General features: G+C 40.1%; 1 non-coding gene across 1 annotated transcript; it reads right to left on the bottom strand.

Moving 5' to 3' along the window:
• Positions 1 to 21,888: 21,888 nt before the first annotated feature.
• On the bottom strand, positions 21,889 to 21,995 carry LOC137229599 (U6 spliceosomal RNA). Its single transcript, XR_010945756.1, has one exon. It is a non-coding gene; the product is annotated as a U6 spliceosomal RNA (small nuclear RNA).

Genomic DNA, 21,995 nt, shown 5'->3' with positions numbered 1-21,995 from the left:
GAGAAACAAAAACATTAATAATTATAAAACCACATTTGCTTTTATGTAGTTCAACAGTACAGTGGAAGAAAAGATGTGGGAGAGATGGGAATAATAATAGGAGGATCTGGAAAATCCTATGGATTGATGAGAATAATGCAGTGCCTCCAGCAGATATCACAGGATTAGGAAGTTTCAAGAAGGTGAAAAACAAGAGCTAAGACCCAGAGGTAGGCATGCTTTTACTTTTGAAGCTTCTTCACTGTACCAATTTGAAATCAGTCCTCCTGTGATTTCAACCCACTGGTATTTCTCCTGTCTCTGGGGTCACACACATTAAAACTATTCATTGTGCTAACAGAAAGCTTTTAATAATTACTGATTGTATCTGAGTCTTCTAAAGGTAAAGACCTTCTGTTCCTTTTTAAATGACATTTTTAAAGTGTTTCTTAACTGTCAAAGTTTTGAATCACTTTATTATCTCCCTTGTTTTCTTCTACATAAGTTCTAGATTGATAATACTATTTCAAAAGTGTTGTCAAAACTCTTTTTAATGGTGACAAAGAAAAACTGGATTACAAGATCTCCTGCTCCCAAATGCCAGTTAACCAATAATCAAAAATGACAAATATATTACAATGAAATTGATGAAATCCTAAGAATTCTCACTAATACGGTTAATGTGGAGAGAGATGTACTATAAAGTGAGTGGCAGCAGAAGAAAGCTTTGAAAGTAGAAGCCACGATAATTGACATCAGGCTCTCAGAAGCTCAGGAGAGGCAGAAAATATTGTTAAGGATCATACTGTCTAGGGGTTAATTCCAAAACAAGGGAACAATCCAGGGGTTAATTCCAAAACAAGGGAACAATCTAAAGCCTGAAACTATTGATTGTCTCTTGAAAATGTAACATACCTTGGACTAGATAATGTACACTCTACAAAGACAGGAGTGGGTGGTGAACAAAATATTAAACAAGAACTCAGCTCTCAAGTCCTGTGAAGAAGGCTCCAGCTCTCAGATATATTTCAAGTTTCAGAAAGGAGATAAAATACAGTTCCCAGTATTCAAGCAGAAGATAAATCAATCTTAGGTAAAGTGTTAAGGCTGCCAAAAAGAATCCAACCACTTTACATAAAAACATTGAGAATCTGGATAAAACTGCCCACATTAAATATGAGTAAGCTGAGGAAAAAAAGCAAAAAACAACCACAAAGAAAAAGCAATCAAAGATATTAGGGAGAGAACGAGGAGGAAGAGAGGATGAGAACAAAGCATGTAAAGACAGATGAAGAACCCTATATGGAAGAAAACATTATCCAAGGTAAAGAAAAGTCCCCAAAAGTGTTTTGAACCATAGAAAAATAAAATCTGAACAGTAATTCAATAAAACATAAACTCAAAAAGAAGATGATAAAGCAACTATATAAACAGCTTGAGAAACACCATTATTTCAGAACTAATCACTAACTTGGAATCAGCAAGGAACAAAATTGACATGGCTGAAAATCTATTAATTATGCAGAGGAAAGGCTTGAGGTAATCCCAATAAATACAGAAGATACAAAAGGGATTAAAATAATTAGCTAAAACATAATACATATATTACATTAGTAAAAATTAAGACCTGAAGAATAATTTCCCTGAAATGAAAATGCAAATACATAGATCAAATGGGTATGTTGTAATCTAAGAAAAATGAATGTAGGATTATCTATATAAATATGTCCTACTTAAATTGCTATACTTCAAAAATAGAGATTTCTTTATGTATGCATGGTGGCAGGAAGTATATGGGAGATCTCTTTACCTTCTTTTTAATTTTGCTACAAATCTAAAACTGCTCTAAAAAAAATAAAGTCTTAAAAAATGAGTTCTTCAGTTACTATACACACACACACACACACTCAAAGTCAACATAAAGGGAAAATATTATTCAGTAACAAGTCAGTGAAGTTCTACAAATTTCTGAAGTAAGATATATATAATCACAAATTTTATGCTCAGTTTAATTGTCTGCCTTCAGGTATATGAAATTTTTTCCACATAATTTTCTATGAATCTATCCTTGCATAAATCCCTTAATCCTTGAAGTCACCTTTTTTTCCTAGTAACCTGTGTACTGTTTGGAGTGATATTCACCTAAAGTTACAATGGTGATTTCTGAGTTGTGAGTAAAGATAATTTTTTGCTTTTTTCTTTGTACTTCTCTGTATTCCTTGAATAGTTTTAAATTAGCATGTATCTTCAAAAAAAGATTCCACCTGAGATCTGATCAATGATATGTAATTATTATCTACATCACTCCAGGCCCTATACTTCTAATAATGTGGCCTAAAATGACCTACCATTTTGAGGTTGTCGAATCACACTGTTCCTTCATTTTCAGCTAATGCTGGAAAGAGGGGACAGCCTAGAATCCATCAGCATCTCGCGGTCACTGCATAACCACCGTGATCTTCAGAGAGAAATGACCACTGCTTCACTTTTGCCTTTCAAACCTTGTACAGATTCATCCTTTGCCCAACTCTAACCACTGAACCGTACAGTGAATGGAGATTCTGGGAAAAGTAGTTCCCACTTAACCAAGTCGATATGGTTTTAAACCACCTCGTGAGTAGCCTACTGAGTCAATCAGAAGAAATAATGAATACTACAGTGAGAGAGTACAGAAGGCTGAATAATGGCCACCCAAGGATATCAGGTCTAACTCCTTGGAACCTGCAAATATTACCTGAGAAGGAAAAAGGGTCTTTGCCGTTGTGATTAAGGATCTTGATGTGGGGAGATTATCCTGGCTTGTCCATTGGGCCCTAAATCTACTCATAAATGTCCATATAAGAGAAAGGGAGAGGGAGATTTGACACACACAGTAGAGGAGGAGGGAAAAGGAGGCAGGAGGCAGAGGCTGGAGTGACACTGCCAGGAGTGAGGGAACCCTCGTGGCCGCTAGAAGAGGCAAGGGAAAGATTCTCCCAGGAGCCTCCAGAAGGAGGACAGCCCTGCTGACACCCTGATTTCAGTTCAGTGAAACTCATTTCAGACCTCTGGCCTCCAGAACTCTGAGAGAATACATTTTTGGTCTTTTAAGCCAAAATGGTCATTCGTTAAGCAGCCGCAAGAAAATAATAGAGAGAAATGACTGCTGCTTCGTTTTTGCCTTCCAAACCCTGCAGAAGTTCCTCTTTTGTCTGGCTCTAACCCGAAACGAGAGGAAAGGGGATTCTGGGAAAAACAGTTCCAACTTTACCAGGCTGATGTGGTTGGCAAACCAACACATTCGCAGCCTAGTGAGCCAACCAGAGGGAGAATGTGTTATGAGGATTATAGTGAGAAACTAATAAGCAAGGAATAGGGCCAATGTTTATGTTTTATTTATTATGTGCCAGGTAACATTTTAAGAATACTAATTCACTTAATTTCCACTATAAGGTAAGCATTATTTTTATCCAAATTTTACAGACTGGGCAACTGAGACACACAAAAGATCATACAATTAGTTAATGGTGGAACCAGGGTTTGAACGCAGGAAGACTGGCCTCATTCCACATTTTTAACATTTACACTACATACTAAAGAGAATACTTCATTCACTGGGCATCCTATTCATCTATTGCTGTGAAACAAATTACGGCAAAATTTAGCTGCTTAAAGCAACCATCATTTTCTGTCATATCTCATGATATTGTGGGTCAGAAATCCAAGTGGGGCTCAGCTGGGGAATTCTCTCAATTTGTGGTTTTCAGCTGACAAATGAGCTGATCTGAGGAGTCCAAGGTGGCTTTACTCACAGGTCTGGCACTCACAGGGGTGGTGGGAAAGCTGAGCTCAGCTGGAGCAGTTGGCTTGGAGGCCCTCCACGTGACCATTAGAGCTGGCAGGCTGAGGGTAGTCAAACTACTTAAGTGAAAACTCAGAGAGTGTTCCAAAAGAACCTAGTGGAAGCTTCAAGAATTTTTATAACCTAATCTTAGAAATCCCCTCTGCTATATTCTCTTGGTCAAACAACTTGAAAAGGCCAGCCCAATTCAAGAGGAGACTTAGACTCTACTTCTCAATGGAGGAGTAGCTAAGAATTTGAGACCATTCTTCATCTACTTTTATTTTAATCTACAGATACTGACTTGCCTAAAGTCAAGAACTAGTTCCTTGAACTTTATAGCTCGTAATTATCTTCATGCATTTCAGAATAAAACTGCTTTTAATGACCTATAAATATGAATTACCTCAACGATGAGTTAGGGGACCTAGTTTACAGTCCTCATTTAATAAGTAAGTCATTTTGAGCAAATCACTTAAACACTCCAAGTCTCAATTTTTTTCACCTATAAAAGAAGAATGTTGGGCTATTTTAATTGAGTATTTTCTCTGGAAATCTTGAGATTGTTGCCTGGAGGGTTGCTGGTGCTGAAGTCCTGGAGCAGTGTGTGGAGTGGGCACTGCTCTCCTTCCTGCCCATCTGGAACAGCAAGGGGACTGTGTGTTGCCTGGGCCATGAGAGCATCTGTCGAGTAGGTGCCTGGGTTTAAATGGTCACTAGGTCTGTTTCAGCTTTAAAACTATCATCTGTTACCTGGTACTTTTGATCATATCAAGCTGCATTCATTTAGGGATTACTTCAAAAAATCAGTGGATTAACACAATAAAAGTATATTTCTTACTCGCAGGAAGTCCAATCAGCAGGGCCTGGGGGCAGGGGCTAATTTGCTCCATGAAGTCATTCAGGAACATAGGCTCTTTACATACTATACTCCCACCATCTGTTAGGAACTCACAGACCTCCACTGAGTTCTCCAAAGCCATTTGGCTGACAGAAGGAAAGAGAGAAAACAGGGAAAATCACACAATAGCCCCTTCTGCACTAGCCTGAAAATGGCATATAACCCTTCTGCATTCCATTGGCTAGAACTCCACTGTATCCACTACACTTAAGAACTGGAAATAAGATTTGTGAGGCCAGAAGAAAAAGGAAATCGATTATGGTGAATACACAGCTGTCTCACACAGCTGTCTAATCTTTGAAGCAGGGATGCACCATGGTGTTGTGCAAATCCAGATGAATTCATCCAGTTGTATTTTAGTATGAAAAGAGAATAATTTTTTTCATGTTTCCTGCCTAAGGGATACCTAATATCAAGTGCTAAATGACAACCTGAACAAATGAAACTCTACTTGTTTGATAAGCACTATAAAAAAAGACTTTTTTGTGTGAATGCAGAGGTTTGAATTAAAACTAGAAACGTTCATAAGATGTACTATGGATGGAGAAAATGCTTCAGAACATGCTACAGTTCCTGTTAATGGCAAATTTATGCCAGTAAAATTATCAACCCTTTCTCCATGACCCAGCGCATAAGAGAATTCCTGTTGGGAAGCTCCTATAACGTCTGCCCACACTGCACTTTGCTTTCATAGGCAGCACTCTTAAGCTGCCACTTCTGTAGGCAGCACATTTAAACACTGTTTCATCAGAAATGCATCATTGTGTGCTCACAGTTTTCAAACAAGAACCTCAAAGATTGCTCTGTAATCAGAAGCCATCCAAATTAAACAAATCTATATTTGCTTATAAAATGACCCACTCTCTTTTCATCTTGTTCCTTAGTGAAGCTTATTATTTTCATGTCCAAGGTTAAATGTCCATTCAGGCCTAAACAGTTTGCTCCTGATGTTCATTTCAGATCTGGACCTCAATGAGGTTGTGATTTCACTCTTGGGAACACATATTGGTAAACTGAAGTTACTTTTTAAAAGTATTTAATGCTGGGGCTTCCCTGGCGGCGCAGTGGTTAAGAATCCGCCTGCCAATGCAGGGGACACAGGTTCGAGCGCTGGTCCGGGAAGATCCCACATGCCGCGGAGCAACAAAGCCCGTGAGCCACAACTACTGAGCCTGTGCTCTAGAGCCTGTGAGCCACACCTACTACTGAGGCCCGCGTGCCTAGAGCCCGTGCCCCGCAACAAGAGAAGCCACCGCAATGAGAAGCCTGCGCACCACAATGAAGAGCAGCCCCCGCTCGCCACAACTAGAGAAAAGCCCGCGCACAGCAACGAAGACCCAACGCAGCCAAAAATAAATAATAATATAATAATTTTTAAAAAGTATCTAATGCCTAGCTCAAAAGCAAAAATATGAGATGATATAACAAGTAGCAAGGACTTTGAGTCTTTAAGTAGTTGGCTGTCTTCTTATTTACTTTCAGAGCAAGAGACTGACATAGAAACAGAGAGAAACTATACTACATACTGGAATATACCTGATACCCCACCACCCAACATTTTGTCTGATCATTGCTATATTTTATTTATTGATAAGAAACAGAATCAGAGAGCAGAATTTTCTGAAGTGCAAGAATGATTGCACTTGATTGTACTCTTGAATGATTTTGTTTCATGCAGCATTATATAAAATTTAGTCACATAGAGATAAAGATTTTCCCTTTTCAATTCTCTTTCACTTAATTATACGAAACGGAAAGTTTCAAGTTCTTGCTAGTGTGTCTTAAACATACCTCTAAATCTAACTGATCTCTTTTAATAAATAAGGATCAGGTCTCGGGTCCAGGGCCTTTGGCAGGTAATAATATTTTGCTATAATTTTTTTAATGCAGTTATTTTTGTAATTACCCTCTACTTACTCTAAGTCACATCAATTTCCATTTACATCAGTTATAAAAAGTCAATTTAAACAAAATGTTAAATAATTAATATTAAAAGTGGACATGAATATGGCAAGTATTATGAAGGTGGTACAATAATGAATGAACTTTGGGAAACAGTGTATGGGGAAATTATGCAACATACATTCCACCATATCTATGGCTGTCATTGCCATAAATAACACGCAAAAAGAGGCAATACCATCAGAGGTCACTTTTTTGGTACTAAAGCTATTATATTTATACTTTGTATTGTTCTTCACAGGGGACATTCCATGCTAAGGAATAGTTATTTACACATGTAAAACCAGATTGAATTATCTATGACATAAGTTCACCTGCTATTACTGATCACCATATTAAAAGTGGCTCAGATAGGGTAGAGTTTCTTTCTTTCTCCTCTAACAGTCATACTACAAGTAGTCCAGGAGGTTCCCATGTTTCTTTTTGTTCCTCTTGCATCCCTGGAGCAGCTACAGGTGCAAAGATGCCTCACCACCCTGTCTACATCCCATGTAGCAGGAGGAAGGAAGAGACCAAAAGAGAGAAAGCTCCTTTTCTTTAAGTTCTATATCGTTGTAGAGACTAACTCACAATGGCCACATTTAAATATAAAGGAAGCTAGTTGGTTGGCCATATGGTTCACTGAAAATTCCATTCAGATAGAAGAAGAAGAAGAAGATGTTGATGGACAAATAGCAGTCTGTTTAAAGATCCAAGGGATTTCTCAGGACAGAAAAGATGAAATTACATTTAGTACTATTTTATCAATGCAGCATTTTATAATATTTTACTGTTCCATTTCATACCAAATTACATAGAAACTCCTTGGCCTACAGTTCAAGGTGCTTCACAGTTGTCTACAATATAAAAATATGGCATTAAGCTGCAAAAACTGTTTGAAATGGCAATAAGTTAGAGCTGCTTCTTTTTAAAAAACTATACAATGTGACTGACTTTATCTGGGTGAATCTGATAGTTAAGCAAGATGGGAATTTGAGCATTTAAGAGCATGTATATAGGATTTATTTCTTAAAGACAGCAACTGACACTAAAGCCTGGAAAGGTATTTTTATGTTTTTAGCACTGCTAAACGACCAGCAGGTCACAGAAGGTAAACTTAAGACTCCCACAGAAGAGGCTGACACTGACAAATGAAAATGAGGTTAAACAGAAGCTTTATAAAAATCCCTCTGGTAAAACTTCAGAAAAATAGAAGTTAAAGCCAGATGCTTCTGTTACCCAGCTCATCCAATTTAAGTCTACATGAGACTCTAAAAAGCTCGATTCTGAGGCCTCATAGCAATTGCTCAAGGTTTGGGGAGCAGCAGGAGGCTTGGTTAGCATTTGCCCACACTGGGGAATTTTGTATGAGGCCCCAAAGTCATATAACTTAATTTATGGGAAATCCCTAAAATCTGTCCTAGAGATAAGAATTAAATAATATTATCATGATACCACCATTGGGAAAATAACTTCCAACCTCACAATATCCTGGAAATAACTGTGACGTGTGATAAGCAGAAAGGTTAGCCAAATTCTCCGAAGAGTAGCATAGCTTTCATTCCAATATAAAAATGAACATAGCATGGAAACAATGTTTAATAAAGTAGTTACATTATTTCTCATTGCTCAAATGGTATCTGAATATAAGAATGCACTTAAAATTGGTATAGTAACTATGGAAAACAGTAAGGAGGTGCCTCAAAAAATTAAAAATAGAACTACAATATGACCCAGCAATTTCATTTCTGGGCATTTTTCCAAAAAAAAAAAAAAAGAACACTAATTCAAAAAGATATATGCACCCCTATGTTCATTGAGCATTATTTACAATAGCCAAGATATGGAAGCAACCCAAGTTCCCATCAATAAACCAATAGATAAAGAAGATGTAGTGCATATATTTCAATGGAATATTACTCAGCCAGAAAAAAGGAGTAATATCTTGCCATTTGTAACAACATGGATGGATCTAGAGGGTATTATGCTAAATGAAATAAGTCAAATAGAGAAAGACAAATAAGATTTCACTTATGTGTAGAATCTAAAAAACAAAACAAATGAACAAACATCACAAAACAGAAATAGACTCATAGATACAGAGAACAAACCATTGGTTGCTATAGGGAAGAGGGATGGAGAGATGAGTAAAATAGGTGAGGGAGATTAAGAAGTACAGACTTCAAGTTACAAAATAAATAAGTCACAGGCATGTAATGTACAACACAGGGAATATAGTCAATAATATATACATATATTTTTGCGGTATGTGGGCCTCTCACTGTTGCGGCCTCTCCCGTTGCGGAGCACAGGCTCCGGACACGCAGGCTCAGCAGCCATAGCTCACGGGCCCAGCCGCTCTGCGGCATGTGGGATCCTCCCGGACCGGGGCACAAACCCACGTCCCCCGCATCGGCAGGCGTACTCTCAACCACTGTGACACCAGGGAAGCCCTAGTCAATAATATTGTAATAACTTTGTGTGATGACAGACAGTAACCAGACTTATTGTGGTGATCATTTTGTAGTGTATAAAAATTTCAAATCACTGTTGTACACCTGAAACTAAAAGAATATTGTAAGTCAACTATACTTTAAAAAAAGATAATTAAGTACTAGGGATGTAATGTACAACTTGATGACTATAGCTAACACTGCTGTCTGATATATAGGAAAGCTGCTAAGAGAGTAAATTCTAAGAGATCTCATCAAAAGGAGAATTTCTTTTTCCATTTCTTGTTTTCTTTCCTTCCTTTTCATTATATCTATATGAGAAGATGGAGGTTAGCTGAACCTATGTGGAAATCATTTCACAATATATGTAAATCAAACCATCATGTTGTAAACCTTAAACTTATACTGTGATATATATCAATTATTTCTCAGTAAAACTGGGGAAAAAAAGAATTCACTTATATATCAGGACAGAACATGTTCTCATTCAAATGTATGTGACTTAACACCATTTATCTTTCAAATGTAACAAATTGTGTTTTTCCATACTTAAAAGTAATGCTGAAAAGAAGATGTGGTACATATACACAATGGAATATTACTCAGTCACAAAAAAAGAGCAAAATAATACCATTTGCAGCAACATAGATGGACCTAGAGATTATCATACTAAATGAAGTAAGTCAGACAGAGAAATACAAATACCATATGCTATCACTTATATGTGGAATCTAAAATATGATACAAATGAACTTATTCACAAAACAGAAACAGACTCACAGATTTCAAAAACAAACTTCTGGTTACCAAAGGGGAAACATGGTGGGGAGGGATAAATTAGGAGCTTGCGATTAACATACACACCCTACTATATATAAAACAGACAACCAACAAGGACCTGCTGTATGGCACAGAGAACTCTACTCAATATTCTGTAATAACCTATATTGCAAAAGAATCTGAAAAAGAATGAATTTATGTATATGTATAAATGAATCACTTTGAGGTACACCTGTAACTAACATAACATTGTAAGTCAACTATACTCCAATAAAATTTTTAAAAAAATAATAGTTTAACTGGTATTAGGTATAGCTCTAAACATAATTGCAGAGCAAGCAGAGCCTCTGTCTTCACTTCCAGCCTAGCCGTTCTGCAATTTCCTCTTCTTGCTGGCCTCTTCTGCTAATCTTTCAAGTTCCTGGTCTTCTTACATGCCTGTCTACTCTACCCGCTGTCCCAGCCTCTGACCTGCTCCATTCTAGTTTTGCTCTGAGAAGGATCTTCTAAATAATGACAATAGTACATTACATTTTATATTCAACTTTGGAGAGAAAAGACCATCTATGGACAGGGTGTCCAGATATTTGTTTATGCTTCCATCCCTACCCTCTCCCATCAACAGTACCCTGGTTTCCCATGAAAGAATTCACTCCCCACTCATTCCTGGTCATGCAGTTTGGGTTGGATAACCCCATCCTCAGCTCTTGGGGTGAGGCATGAGATCACCTCTTGTCATTTGGAATCCAGTGTCTACAGAAGCCAGGTTTTTAGTGAAAATAAAGAGTATAACAACTGTGGGGTTGGTTGATTGCTTCTTTAAAAACTTGAAAAAGGAAAATGATGAGCTAGAGCTTTACATTCCCAGCTCAACGTCAAAGGAATGAACCAGAAAGCTTCCTTAGGTCCTATAGCTAAATGGTTGATATTTCTGAAAACAAACCCAAAGTCCAGTCCTGCAGGCAGCTAAATGATAATGTGCATGGAATTCACAACCATAGATTCTCTTACGTTAAAGTTGAAGCATTAATTGGAAAAGAGTAAGAACCATGAAAATGGGAATGGGCACAACTGGCTAGATTCTAGAGAAGCTGGGGACCATGAACCTCCAAATTCTGCTTTGCCACATTTGCCAGTGGAAGCAGCCCATTCTTGCTGTCTAAGGAGGTTCAACTCTCCTTGCCTAAAGAACCAGTAATGATCTCTCCAAGAGAGAAAATTTTAATCTTCTTCTTGTTACTCCCGACCGATAATTATATTAAAATCCAGGAAATCAGGCAAAAAGTATGACCTGGGAGAACGTGGCATATACAATATTGCAAGACTTTGCCAATATACATTAACTAAAAGCTGGGGAATATTTATCATAATGCATTCTAAGGGGCTGGAATCTGGTAGAAGGAATGCAATACTGGATGAAGCCAAATCTACTGATGCAGGAGGATTAAGCAGAAATTTTGAATTTAATGCATTAACTAAAGTAACTTGGATTGGCTGGTTTGATTGCTTGGCTAAAATTTGGAATCAAATATGGTTTATGCTAACTGGGGTTGAAAAATCAGAACTAACCTAGTGTTAGGGTATCAGATGTTTAAGGAAATTGGAATGTTTTAGTGACTTTATAATCATGTCTTCTATTTATGTCCCTAGGGAACCTCTGGAGGATACCTCTTTTATAAAGGCTCTGAGAAGCACACTAGGGGCTGGGAGCACCAGCACCCTTGAAGACCTCTGTAACAGCTATTCTTTGGAGGCCAGGAGTAACAGAGTGGCAAATGCTGCTATTAAAATAGATTCTCTGCATTCAGTGTGGTATACAAGTGTTGAACAGGTGATTGTCTTTTTTCTCTATACTTGATAGAAAACATCAAGAATAGCTTGCTTTCAGCTCTCCATCACTGTTATATTTAGTTTGCAGGGACTTTGATACCCTATCTATCCCATAGCATATAATGCTGATCTAATGCAATATTATCACATTGACTGAACCTTTCTGGTAAACAGGAAGTAGAAGCCTTTGTATGTCACATGAGGATCAGTGGGTAGGAAATACCCCCCCAGGAAAATTCAGGGGTCTGACACCTCAGTGAAATTTATAGGAGTCCAGTGGTCTGGGGCATGTTGAAATAGCCCTCCATGGTTAAAAGTCCTCTTCAGCTACTAAGAAACGGGCTTATTGGCTTCTCCATAATTTGGAGGCATCATATACTTTATTAGAATGTACTGCTCCAAATCATCTACTGAGAAACCAGAAAGGCTGCAAGTTTTAAGTGGGCGCAAAGCAAAAGATAGCTCACCAATAGTTCCAGGCTGCTGTGCAAGTTGTTCTGCCACTTGGTTCAAACAACCCACCAGACCCAGATATGTTTGAAATGTCTGTAGCAGATAGGAGTGCTGTATGGAGTCTTTGGCCAGACCCTATAGGTAAAATACATCACAGACCTTTCAGATTTTAGGGCAAAGCTAAGTTTTCATCTGCTGATAACTATTTTCCTTTTGAAAAACATCTTATGACTTACTAGTGAGGGTAAATGGAGACTGAATGCTTGATCATTGGCCCTCAAGTTGCCATATTTTCTAAGCTGCCCATAATGAAGAGGGAGGTGTCTGACCCCAACAGAAAGTTGAATGTTCACAGCAACAACCTTCATCAGGAAAAGTAGTATAAATGAGATGAGAATTAGGTAGGTCCCAAGACACAACAGCAAATGGCTCAGATTCCCATAAGTCCTACTGGAGATACATCTTCTTTTTTCTCTCATCCTGCACCAATATCTCATGGGAAATTCACAATGACCAGTTAAATGATGAAGAAAATATTCAGACGATTTTGCACAATATTCTGGCACCACCCATCTGAAGAGCTGCAGCACTGCAGCCCCATTCTATGGGTAGCCCTGAAGGACAATGGTGAAAGGAAGTTCTCCCTGTTGGCAGAATTTAGAACAGTACTTTTGATTTCTCATTTTGCCTGGAAAAAGAAATGTTCTAATGTGTGTATCTACATTGATTTATAGGCAATGATAATGGTCTGGCTAGCTGTCAAAAATTTGGAAGAAACATAATTAGAAAATTGATGACAAGAAGGTCTGGGGATGAGATAGTGACCTCTCTGAACGAGCACAGAGTGTAAGGATATTTATATCACATGTAAATACACGCGAATGAGTAACTTCAGCTGAAAAGGAACTTAATGATCAATGGAGCAGATAATTCATTATGTAGATGTCAGTCAGCCTCTTTTGAAAGCCACTCCAGCCTTGGCAATGTGTTCATGCATAAAGAGGTCATGACCGCAGGAATAGAGGTTATGCTTTCACTCGGTATCATGGACTTCTTATCACCAAAGCCAATATGTCTATACTACTGAGTTCCCAGGCTGCCAACGGCAGAAACCAAGACAGATTCCCTGAAACAGCATAATTCCCTGGGAGATAAGTGGCACCACTCCCTTATGAAAAAGGAAGCATTTTGTTCTCACTGGAATAGACACCTATTCTGGATATGCATTTGCCCTCCCTACATGCAATGTTTTGATCAAAACACCATCCAAAGATTTACAGGGACTTCCCTGGTGTCCCAATGGTAAAGAATCCGCCTTCCAATGCAAGAGACATGGGTTCAATCCCTGGTCTGGGAACTAAGATCCCACATGCCGCAGGGCCACTAAGCGCAAACGTCACAACTACTGAGCTCGCACGCCTCAACTACAGAGCCCTCGTGTCACAAACTACAGAGCCCACGTGCCCTGGAGCCCATGTTCCACAACTAAAGAGAAGCCTGGGTGCCACCATGAAGAGCCCATGTACTGCACCAAAAAGACCCCGTGTGCCTCAACGAAGATCCCCCGGGCCGCAACTAAGACCTGACGCAGCCAAAAAAATAAAGAAAATAAACAAATAAAATAACAAAGATTTACGAAAACTTATTCATCACTGTGGTATTCCGCACAGCATTGCTCCTGACCAAGGAACTCACTGTAGAGCAAACAAGTTCATCAATGGCTTACGCTAATGGAATCTACTGAGTTGGCCTCAGTGTAATTGTAATGCAATGGCCTTTTGAAGACTCAGTTAGTTACAGTGCCACCTAGGTGACAAAACATTGTGCGCATGGCTAATATCCACCAGCATGAGGTAATGCTCTAAACGGCAATCAATATATGGTGATGATTTTCTTATAGCAAGGATTCCTGGGTCCAGGAATCACTATGTGGAAATGAGAGTGGTTCCTCTCTCTACTACCCTTAATGATCCTCAGAAAAAGTTTTGCTTTTCATCACCACAACTTTGTAGTCTGATAGTTTAGTGGTCTTAGTTCACAAAATATGAGTGCTTCCACAAGGGGACACAACAATTGTTCCATTAAATTGGAAGTTAAGAGTGCCATCTGACCGTGCTAGACTACTTGTACAGCTGAACCAACAGGCAACAAAGGTTACAGCTCCATCTGGAGTTATTAATCCTACCTGTCGAGGGCAATTTGGGAGTTTTTTTGTTTGTCTGTTTGCTTGTTTTTTATACAATGCAACAGGAAAGGATGCAGGAGATCTTTAGGGTATGGGTCAGTTTCAATCATTTGGAAAGCATATACTAATACAGTTAGAAATGCAGAAGAATTAAAGAGGGTATTCCTTGAGAAAACTTAAGGAGAAAGGAAGCAGGAATCGGCAAGGAAAGGCTTCAGACCATAACTCAGATCTGATATCTGTGAGTAGAGACTGGTAAATCAAGCCTCTGACTGTGAGACAGCTTGAAAAAGTCCTGGTTAGTCCCGTAAGGATCTTGAGCCAAAGGTTTCCCACACAGAAGTCCCTTATTAGGCCAAACAGTCAGGCCCTAGTACCCCCAGGATGCTCAGTTATTGGCTGGGAGTTCCCTGAAAGCGCATGACCTCAGTCTGAAAGCTGTAGCAGATCCTGAAGGTGCTACCACTGTCAGCTCGCTGCACTCCTTTTGGCAGGCTATCTCTTGAAGGAGATCAGAGTGGTGCACCCCTATGACTGAAACAGCCCACCCATTATACTGTGCACACTCATTTCTTCATACACATTCAAGAAGAGATCTTCTGTGGTTCTGCTAAGCCTCTCCCTTTGAGAGGAATTTATTAGAGGGATGAACTGTAGCCCCCATCACTGAAGTTGGCCTTGGGTCTGCAGCTGGTACTCAATATCTTCTGTCCCCACTGTGTATGTTAAATTCTTTTCACTCTTAGCCATCACCTAGACAGTTCTCTTATGTACCTGGTGATATGACCTATACCTCCTTCCTAAGACTTCTGGGCCCCTGTTCGCATATGCTTCTCAGGCATAGATTGCTTCATTTGCCCATCTGTAATCCAAGTGGCAGGAGACATCCAAGTGGAACACCTAAATTACATAATTATTTCTACCTGCCCCTACTGTGTAACTGCAGTCCTCCTTCCTCCTTCTGATCAGGGTCAATTATCTGTGCTAAGATATTAGCAACTCTTCTCTACTTGTCCATACACACAAGGAATCCAAAGTGATCAAGTGGTAGGCACGGTTATAGCTCAATGAGACCTTTGTTTTGTCTCATAGAAACAGTGAGCATCCTTTGCGGACCAGGACTTCTGATCCCGTAGAGCCCAGAGTTGGGATGAGAGGCAGAAAGTCTCCCAGCAGGTCACTGCGTTAGTAAGTGCAGCCAATCCTGCCTCTATCTCCTGGTTTCTAGACCTATGTGTCCATATTATTCAACTCCTATGCCAACAGGAGACAACTGGACCCAAAAAAACTTAACAGTGTTTCAAGTTCCTTAATCTTCATAGAACTTATCTCCTACACCCTGGAGGGTATGTGTCTTATTAATGCTTCTGGCAAGCTAGCCCCTTCTTGCTCATTCTGTCCAACCAGCATGATGTCATCAATGTAACAGATCAATGTGCTATTTTATAGGATGTCCGGATGGTCCACATTTCTGCCTGGGAGGAGTTGGAGTCTCTCACATGGCCTCCACTGACACCACAGGAGGGGTAACCTCAATAGCAACGAGCAGTGGTGAAAGTCATTACTGTCCACTAGGCCTTTTCTAACACTATCCCAGGAAGAGATGCCTCTTTACTGCTGGGTGGTATGGAATCTATTTTCCCCATGAGGTCTTCACTGACACCTTGGGGTGGAAGGTCTCATTGCTCCCAGTGGGAATAAAGGTCCTGGCTCCCTGCTTGGCCTTCTCTAACACTATCCCAGCAAGGGCATTGGAATGCCTCCTTACAGCCTGGCAATGGTAGAATTCTAGGCCTTTGCTGTTGTGAGAGTGGGGGGATGAAACCATAGCTTTTTTCTCTGTGGTGTTTAGTCAGAGCAGAACAGTTATTGTCTAAAACTTTTCTGTCTTGCTAGCATACCCCTTTCCTGGCCCTTTAACTAGGTGGAACAGGCTTTTGTCGGAGCTATTATTGTCTGTGCCTGTTGGCATTTCCAGGTTGTGGATTCTTTAAGTTTGGGATACCTGGGGCAAACATAAAACCCAGAGAATTCACCACCATGTTATTCCTTGAGTACCAAGGTCCCTGGACAGTTGGACTTCTCTCCACCTTTCAGAGTCTTCCTATGTTTATTTTACATATAAAGGTCAGGAATTTTTAGTTATTAGCAGGAGGAACAGAAAAAAAGCACATCTGCTCCATCCCCCTGGAAGAGGAAGTGCCGTTTGTGTCTTTTAAATTTTAGGTGTCATCGTAACACTCAATGCATTAAACTCTCCAATAACCTCTCTTAATATCTAGAGTAAAACCCAGAGTCCTGATAATGGCCAACTAGGTCCTATACGAATTAGCTACCTGTTTGCCTAATATTTTCCTCCTTACTCAGTCTCCAGTACCTAGAAGAGGACTGGCCCCAAATAGGTAATCAATAAATACTTTTTAATTAATGAATTGAGTAACGTATCTCTTTTTAATACTGAAAACAATCAATCGAGCACCCACATGCCCAGAGGGACAAGTCCCTTGTGTCTCTCTTTGGGCCTGCATTCCCTGAATTATCCAAGAATCCAAGAGGCTTGCTCATCCCAAAGGGGCTGTAGTAGAAAGAATTATAAAAATGTCCCCCCGAGATTTCTTGCCCTAATACCAGGGACTGTATGATAAAATATCAGGCCCGTGAATACAGCATGCTGCACAGCAAAAGGGACTTTACCAATGTAATTAAGGTTACTAATTAGTTGATCTTAGGTTGCTAATTAGTTAATTGACCTTAAGATAGAGAGAGTGTTCTGGATTATCCAGCTGGGCCTAATGTAATTACATCAGCCCTTTAAAAGCAGAAAAGGAAGGCAAAGAGACGGGAAGCATGAGAAAGTCCTGACATGCCATTACTGGTATGAAGATAGAGGGGGGCCACATGAGAAAAAGGGTGAATTAAGGAGTTGAAAGAGGCCCCTTGGTCAATAGTTAGCAAAGAAACATGAACTCAGTCCTACAGCTGCAAGGCACTGAATTCTGCCAGCAATTCTAATGAGGTTGGAAGCAGATTCTTCCCCAGAACCTCCCGATGAGAACCCAGCCTGGTTAACACCTAGATTTCTGTCTCTGAGACCCTGAGCAGAGAATGCAGCCATGCTGCACTCAGACTTCTGACCTACAGACCAGTGAGCTAATAAATGGATATGGCTTAAACCTCTATATTTGTGGTGATTTGTTACACAGAAATAGAAAAACATATAGGGGCCATTCCTGTGTGCAAGTGCCAAACAGAGAAAGTGCTAGAGGAGCTAATTAGTTCCTTATTTCCTCTACACATATTAGTTTTCTGCTGCCATTGCTTCTGTTAATATGTTTACACTATTGCTGTTGAAAACAACTCATCTTGCATGGTTAACACATCCTTGTCCACCAGTGTGGTGAAGCATATGTTGTCCAGCTCTCAGAACAGTGTTATTATTCCTAAAGGAAGCTTGGGTTCACAAGGTTACCATTAAAGAATTACAACCAAAGATTGTACTTACTCACTGGCTCAGTCGTTGTTTTTCAAAGAATGCTGCTACACCACGGTGGCTTGGTCCAGGAGTCCTTCTAGCTGCAGCCATGACTGTGCTGGAATCAGCCTTCCTCAAGAACAGCCTAGGCCAGTGGTAAGAAAATATTGGTCACACAGGATGCAGAATGGTTTTGTTTTGCCATCACACTTAAATACCGTTTAATATGAACGGCAAGTACTGAATTCTGTTCCCCCCGCCCTCCCCGAATCCATATGTTGGAGTCCTAATGATTAGTACCTCACAATGTGACCTTCTTTGGAGATAGCGTCTTTCTAGAAGTAAGTTAACGTCATTAGATTGGACCCCAGAGCAATATGCCTGGTGTCCCTTTTTATAATAGGGCCGGGACGGGCACGCTGCCATTACCTTACGGCTGCTAGTGGTAGGCCTTCCTCTCGAAACCATTATCGCGAGACTGTTAGCGCGTGATCCTTAGCGCGAGACTGCGAGACCGCGATACCGCGAGACTGCGAGACCGCGAGACCGCGAGACCGCGAATCCGCGAGACCGCGAGACCGCGCATCCGCGAGACCGCGAGACCGCGAATCCGCGAGACCGCGAGACCGCGAATCCTCGAGACCGCGAGATCGCGAGACCGCGAGATCGCGAGATCGCGAGACCGCGAGATCGCGAGATCGCGAGACCGCGAGACCGCGAGGCTGCGAGACCTGCAGACCATTAGCCAACGGTTAACCTCACAGTGGTCCTTTGGGCGGAGAGTGCGGTGAGAGCTAAGTGGCTGCCTTCTACCCCCGGGGCCTTCGAGGCCCTCCGTGCTCGGGCAGGCGGGTGAGCTGGAGGGTCCGGGGACAGGCTGAGAGCTGTGTTCCGCAGGGCTCCAGAGCCCTCGCCACGGCCGCCCAGTGGCCGGGCCCAGGCCTTGGAGCAGCAGCATACTAATTCTTTACTAAGCTCTCTGAGGTTGCAAGGAAAAGACAAGCCAAGTTAGATGATATTAGGTTATTATAAAGATATCCTAGAAAATAAAGAAGCATGGAAACCCATCACAGCAGCTATATTTATTCAGAAGTGCATCATGACATTGAGGTCCATGAAGAACCAGAACAAAGGCCCATTTTCACCCAGGATATTTCAGACCGAGGCCTAAAACCCCACCTACTACTGGGGCAGCCACCCATTAGTGAGACTATCCAATATGGAACACCCCAATTAGGCTGAATTTTGCACCGAGCTATCTCAGTAGCAGATGACATACCGTTATGTCCATACCATATAAATTTACATTATGCAGGGCACCTAACCATGGCTGGATCCCTGGGTGCTGTATCTATTTCATTTTATGCACCTGGAATAAACCATGGTGTCTTAGATGCTCATTTCCTTACAAAGGGTCTGAAAGCTGTACTTGTCTACTATTCCTCTCTGGTATCACTGCTTCTGGAGGTAGGTGCTATCTAAATAACAAAACGTTGGTTCTCAAACATGAGTTTGTAATATTAACCTGTGATGTTTATTTAAAGTGTAGATGTCAATCCACAGTGCCTAGGTGTTTTGACTGGATAGATCTAGAGGGAGACCAGTACGTCCATTTTTTAAAAACACTGTCAATGTTTCTGATGAAGATAGTAGAGGATCACGCTTTGAGGAATTCCATATAGAGAAAACCCAGGAATAGATGTATTCTTAGTGTGCTTTGCTTTATCCAGAGTCACTTGAAGTTATTCAGAGTTTAATCTGGTCATATAATCTTGCACTAAGTTTCTTTTAAAGTGTAACATTTCAGAATAGGGCCAAGATACCCATAGAATGAGAAGAGAGCTCCTAAGAGGAAAAACAAAAAGGGTTTTAGATGTTACATGTCACATCAATATTAGAAAAAAATCTGGGGCTTCCCTGGTGGCGCAGTGGTTGAGAGTCTGCCTGCCGATGCAGGGGACACGGGTTCGTGCCCCGGTCGGGGAAGATCCCACATGCCGCGTAGCGGCTGGGCCCGTGAGCCATGGCCGCTGAGCCTGCGCGTCCGGAGCCTGTGCTCCGCAACGGGAGAGGCCACAACAGTGAGAGGCCCGCGTACCACAAAAAAAAAAAAAAGAAAAAAAAAGAAAAAAATCTGTGTCAGAAATGATTCTGTGCAAAGTGGCCATAATTCGCAATCATCAGCACCTCTACACTGTTAGACGCCATTAGAATGGGAGCCATTAGAAGACTACACCAGCTGGACTTGGAAACTTGATGAGATTGTAGCCCAGTGACAGATGGTAACAGGGAAAATAATGCAAAACACAACTAAATGATAGCTGGAAATGAGGGTGCATATTGAGAGGTAGCACACCATAATCTTTAATGAGAAATTAAGTTCATTTAACTAAGCTTGTCTAAGCCCTCAGTATTAGGTTATGTGAGATTTTAGGAAAAAAACTTTGCCAAACAAGAATAGACCATTTCTTTAATAGAGAACTTAAACATAATCATTTGTCTTCTTATATTGATTGTTAGATATTTCCATTACCAAGCTTTCTTTGAAATACTTTTTAATTGATTTCTTCTAGGTTTAATAATTAAGTGTTTATAAAGCATCAGTGGGAAATTTTGCTGCTAGGTAGCAATGTAAAACTTACGAATCATTTGTTAGGAAGCAATAGAGGTGATCTCTCCCCTACATGTAACTCTCCTGAAAAGATTAAATGGGTAATACTTCTAAAATACTGTGGAAGATTTAATTAAAACTACATAATTCAGCATATAGGATTTGGAGAAGCAGTGTCTGTCAGCAAGAATGGGAAGATGGGCTCTGGAAAATAGATCAGAAAGGCTAAGCATGAAAGAAGCTAGGGTCAGTTAAGAGCTAAGACAGCACAAAGGACCCAAAAACAGAGTGGTTGAGAGCATAGGTCATATTTCTCTCTCTCTCTTCCCCCCCCACCAAGTTTATAATCCTAACTAACTCTTCTCTATCTGTTAAGCAGAGATAATAACAATATCTGTTTCATAGGACTGCTGCAAATAGTCAATGAGTTAACACAGGTAAAGGACTTTGGACAGTGCCTGACACATAGTAAGTTTCAAGCAGCTCTTGGCTTTTATTATTAACAGGAGATCCATGCTACTCTAAGACAGAGGTTTAAATAATAAGACCTTCCCCACAAGCAAGCCAAATCCCTTCTTCTCTTTCAGTTTAAACTCATATTCTCTTATTCTGTCATTATGGCAATAGGGACTAGCCGGCCACTTTTCTCTACATGATGACCCTTCACACTCTGATTTCATGTAGTCAGAAACATTTGCGGATGTAGAGCTCTTCAGGGAAAAGCGTGTCCCAATCTAATTTCACAAAGTAGTGTCAGGAAGGAAACAATCAATGAGGTTACTCCAAATCAAAGCACTTTAGGGAAACTCTTTTAATCCATCTTTAGGCCAGTAAAGCATGGAGAGAGAATCACTGATGTGCAAAAGATGTGTAAGAAAGGTGTTCTTACAGCTATATTTTTTACTATATGTTGAACTAAAATTAAATGTGGGGAAAGGTCTAATCTTTTAAGTAAAAATAATTTAGTGTCTGTTTCCATATTAAGATATCAGAGTATTTGTTTTGAATCTTGGACTTTATAATACATGATTTTAGTTTTTTCTAATCTTGGTTTTAGTCTTCTATTTTAAGTAACAACTTGAAGGCAGAGGACAACACTTACACATATTTAGATTCTCACAAACCCAGGAAATCTTCTACGTATTATAAGTGTTCATTAAACATTAGTCCTTTATGAGTCCATAGTAGTCAAATTAGAAATTTAGGAACTAACTTAATTATTTCTGAGTTGTTTATTGAAAGTAATGGCAACTGGTGAACATCACATGGTAATATAAATGTCCCATAAATATGTTACTTCAAACCATGCAGACAGATAGTAAATAAAATGTAAACCACATTTTTTTAACATCTTTATTGGAGTATAATTACTTTACATTGTTATGTTAGTTTCTGCTGTATAACAAAGTGAATCGGCTATACATACGTATACATATATCCCCATATCTCCTCCCTCTTGAGCCTAAAACATGGAACGCTTCACGAATTTGTGTGTCATCCTTGCGCAGGGGCCATGCTAATCTTCTCTGTATCGTTCCAGTTTTAGTACATGTGCTGCCGAAGTGAGCAC

Source organism: Pseudorca crassidens, chromosome 8 (genome assembly GCF_039906515.1).
Source record: "Pseudorca crassidens isolate mPseCra1 chromosome 8, mPseCra1.hap1, whole genome shotgun sequence".
In the NCBI taxonomy this organism is placed as follows: domain Eukaryota; kingdom Metazoa; phylum Chordata; class Mammalia; order Artiodactyla; family Delphinidae; genus Pseudorca; species Pseudorca crassidens.
The sequence above is the reverse complement of the archived record's forward strand: the minus strand, read 5'-3'. Positions and strand labels throughout refer to the sequence as shown.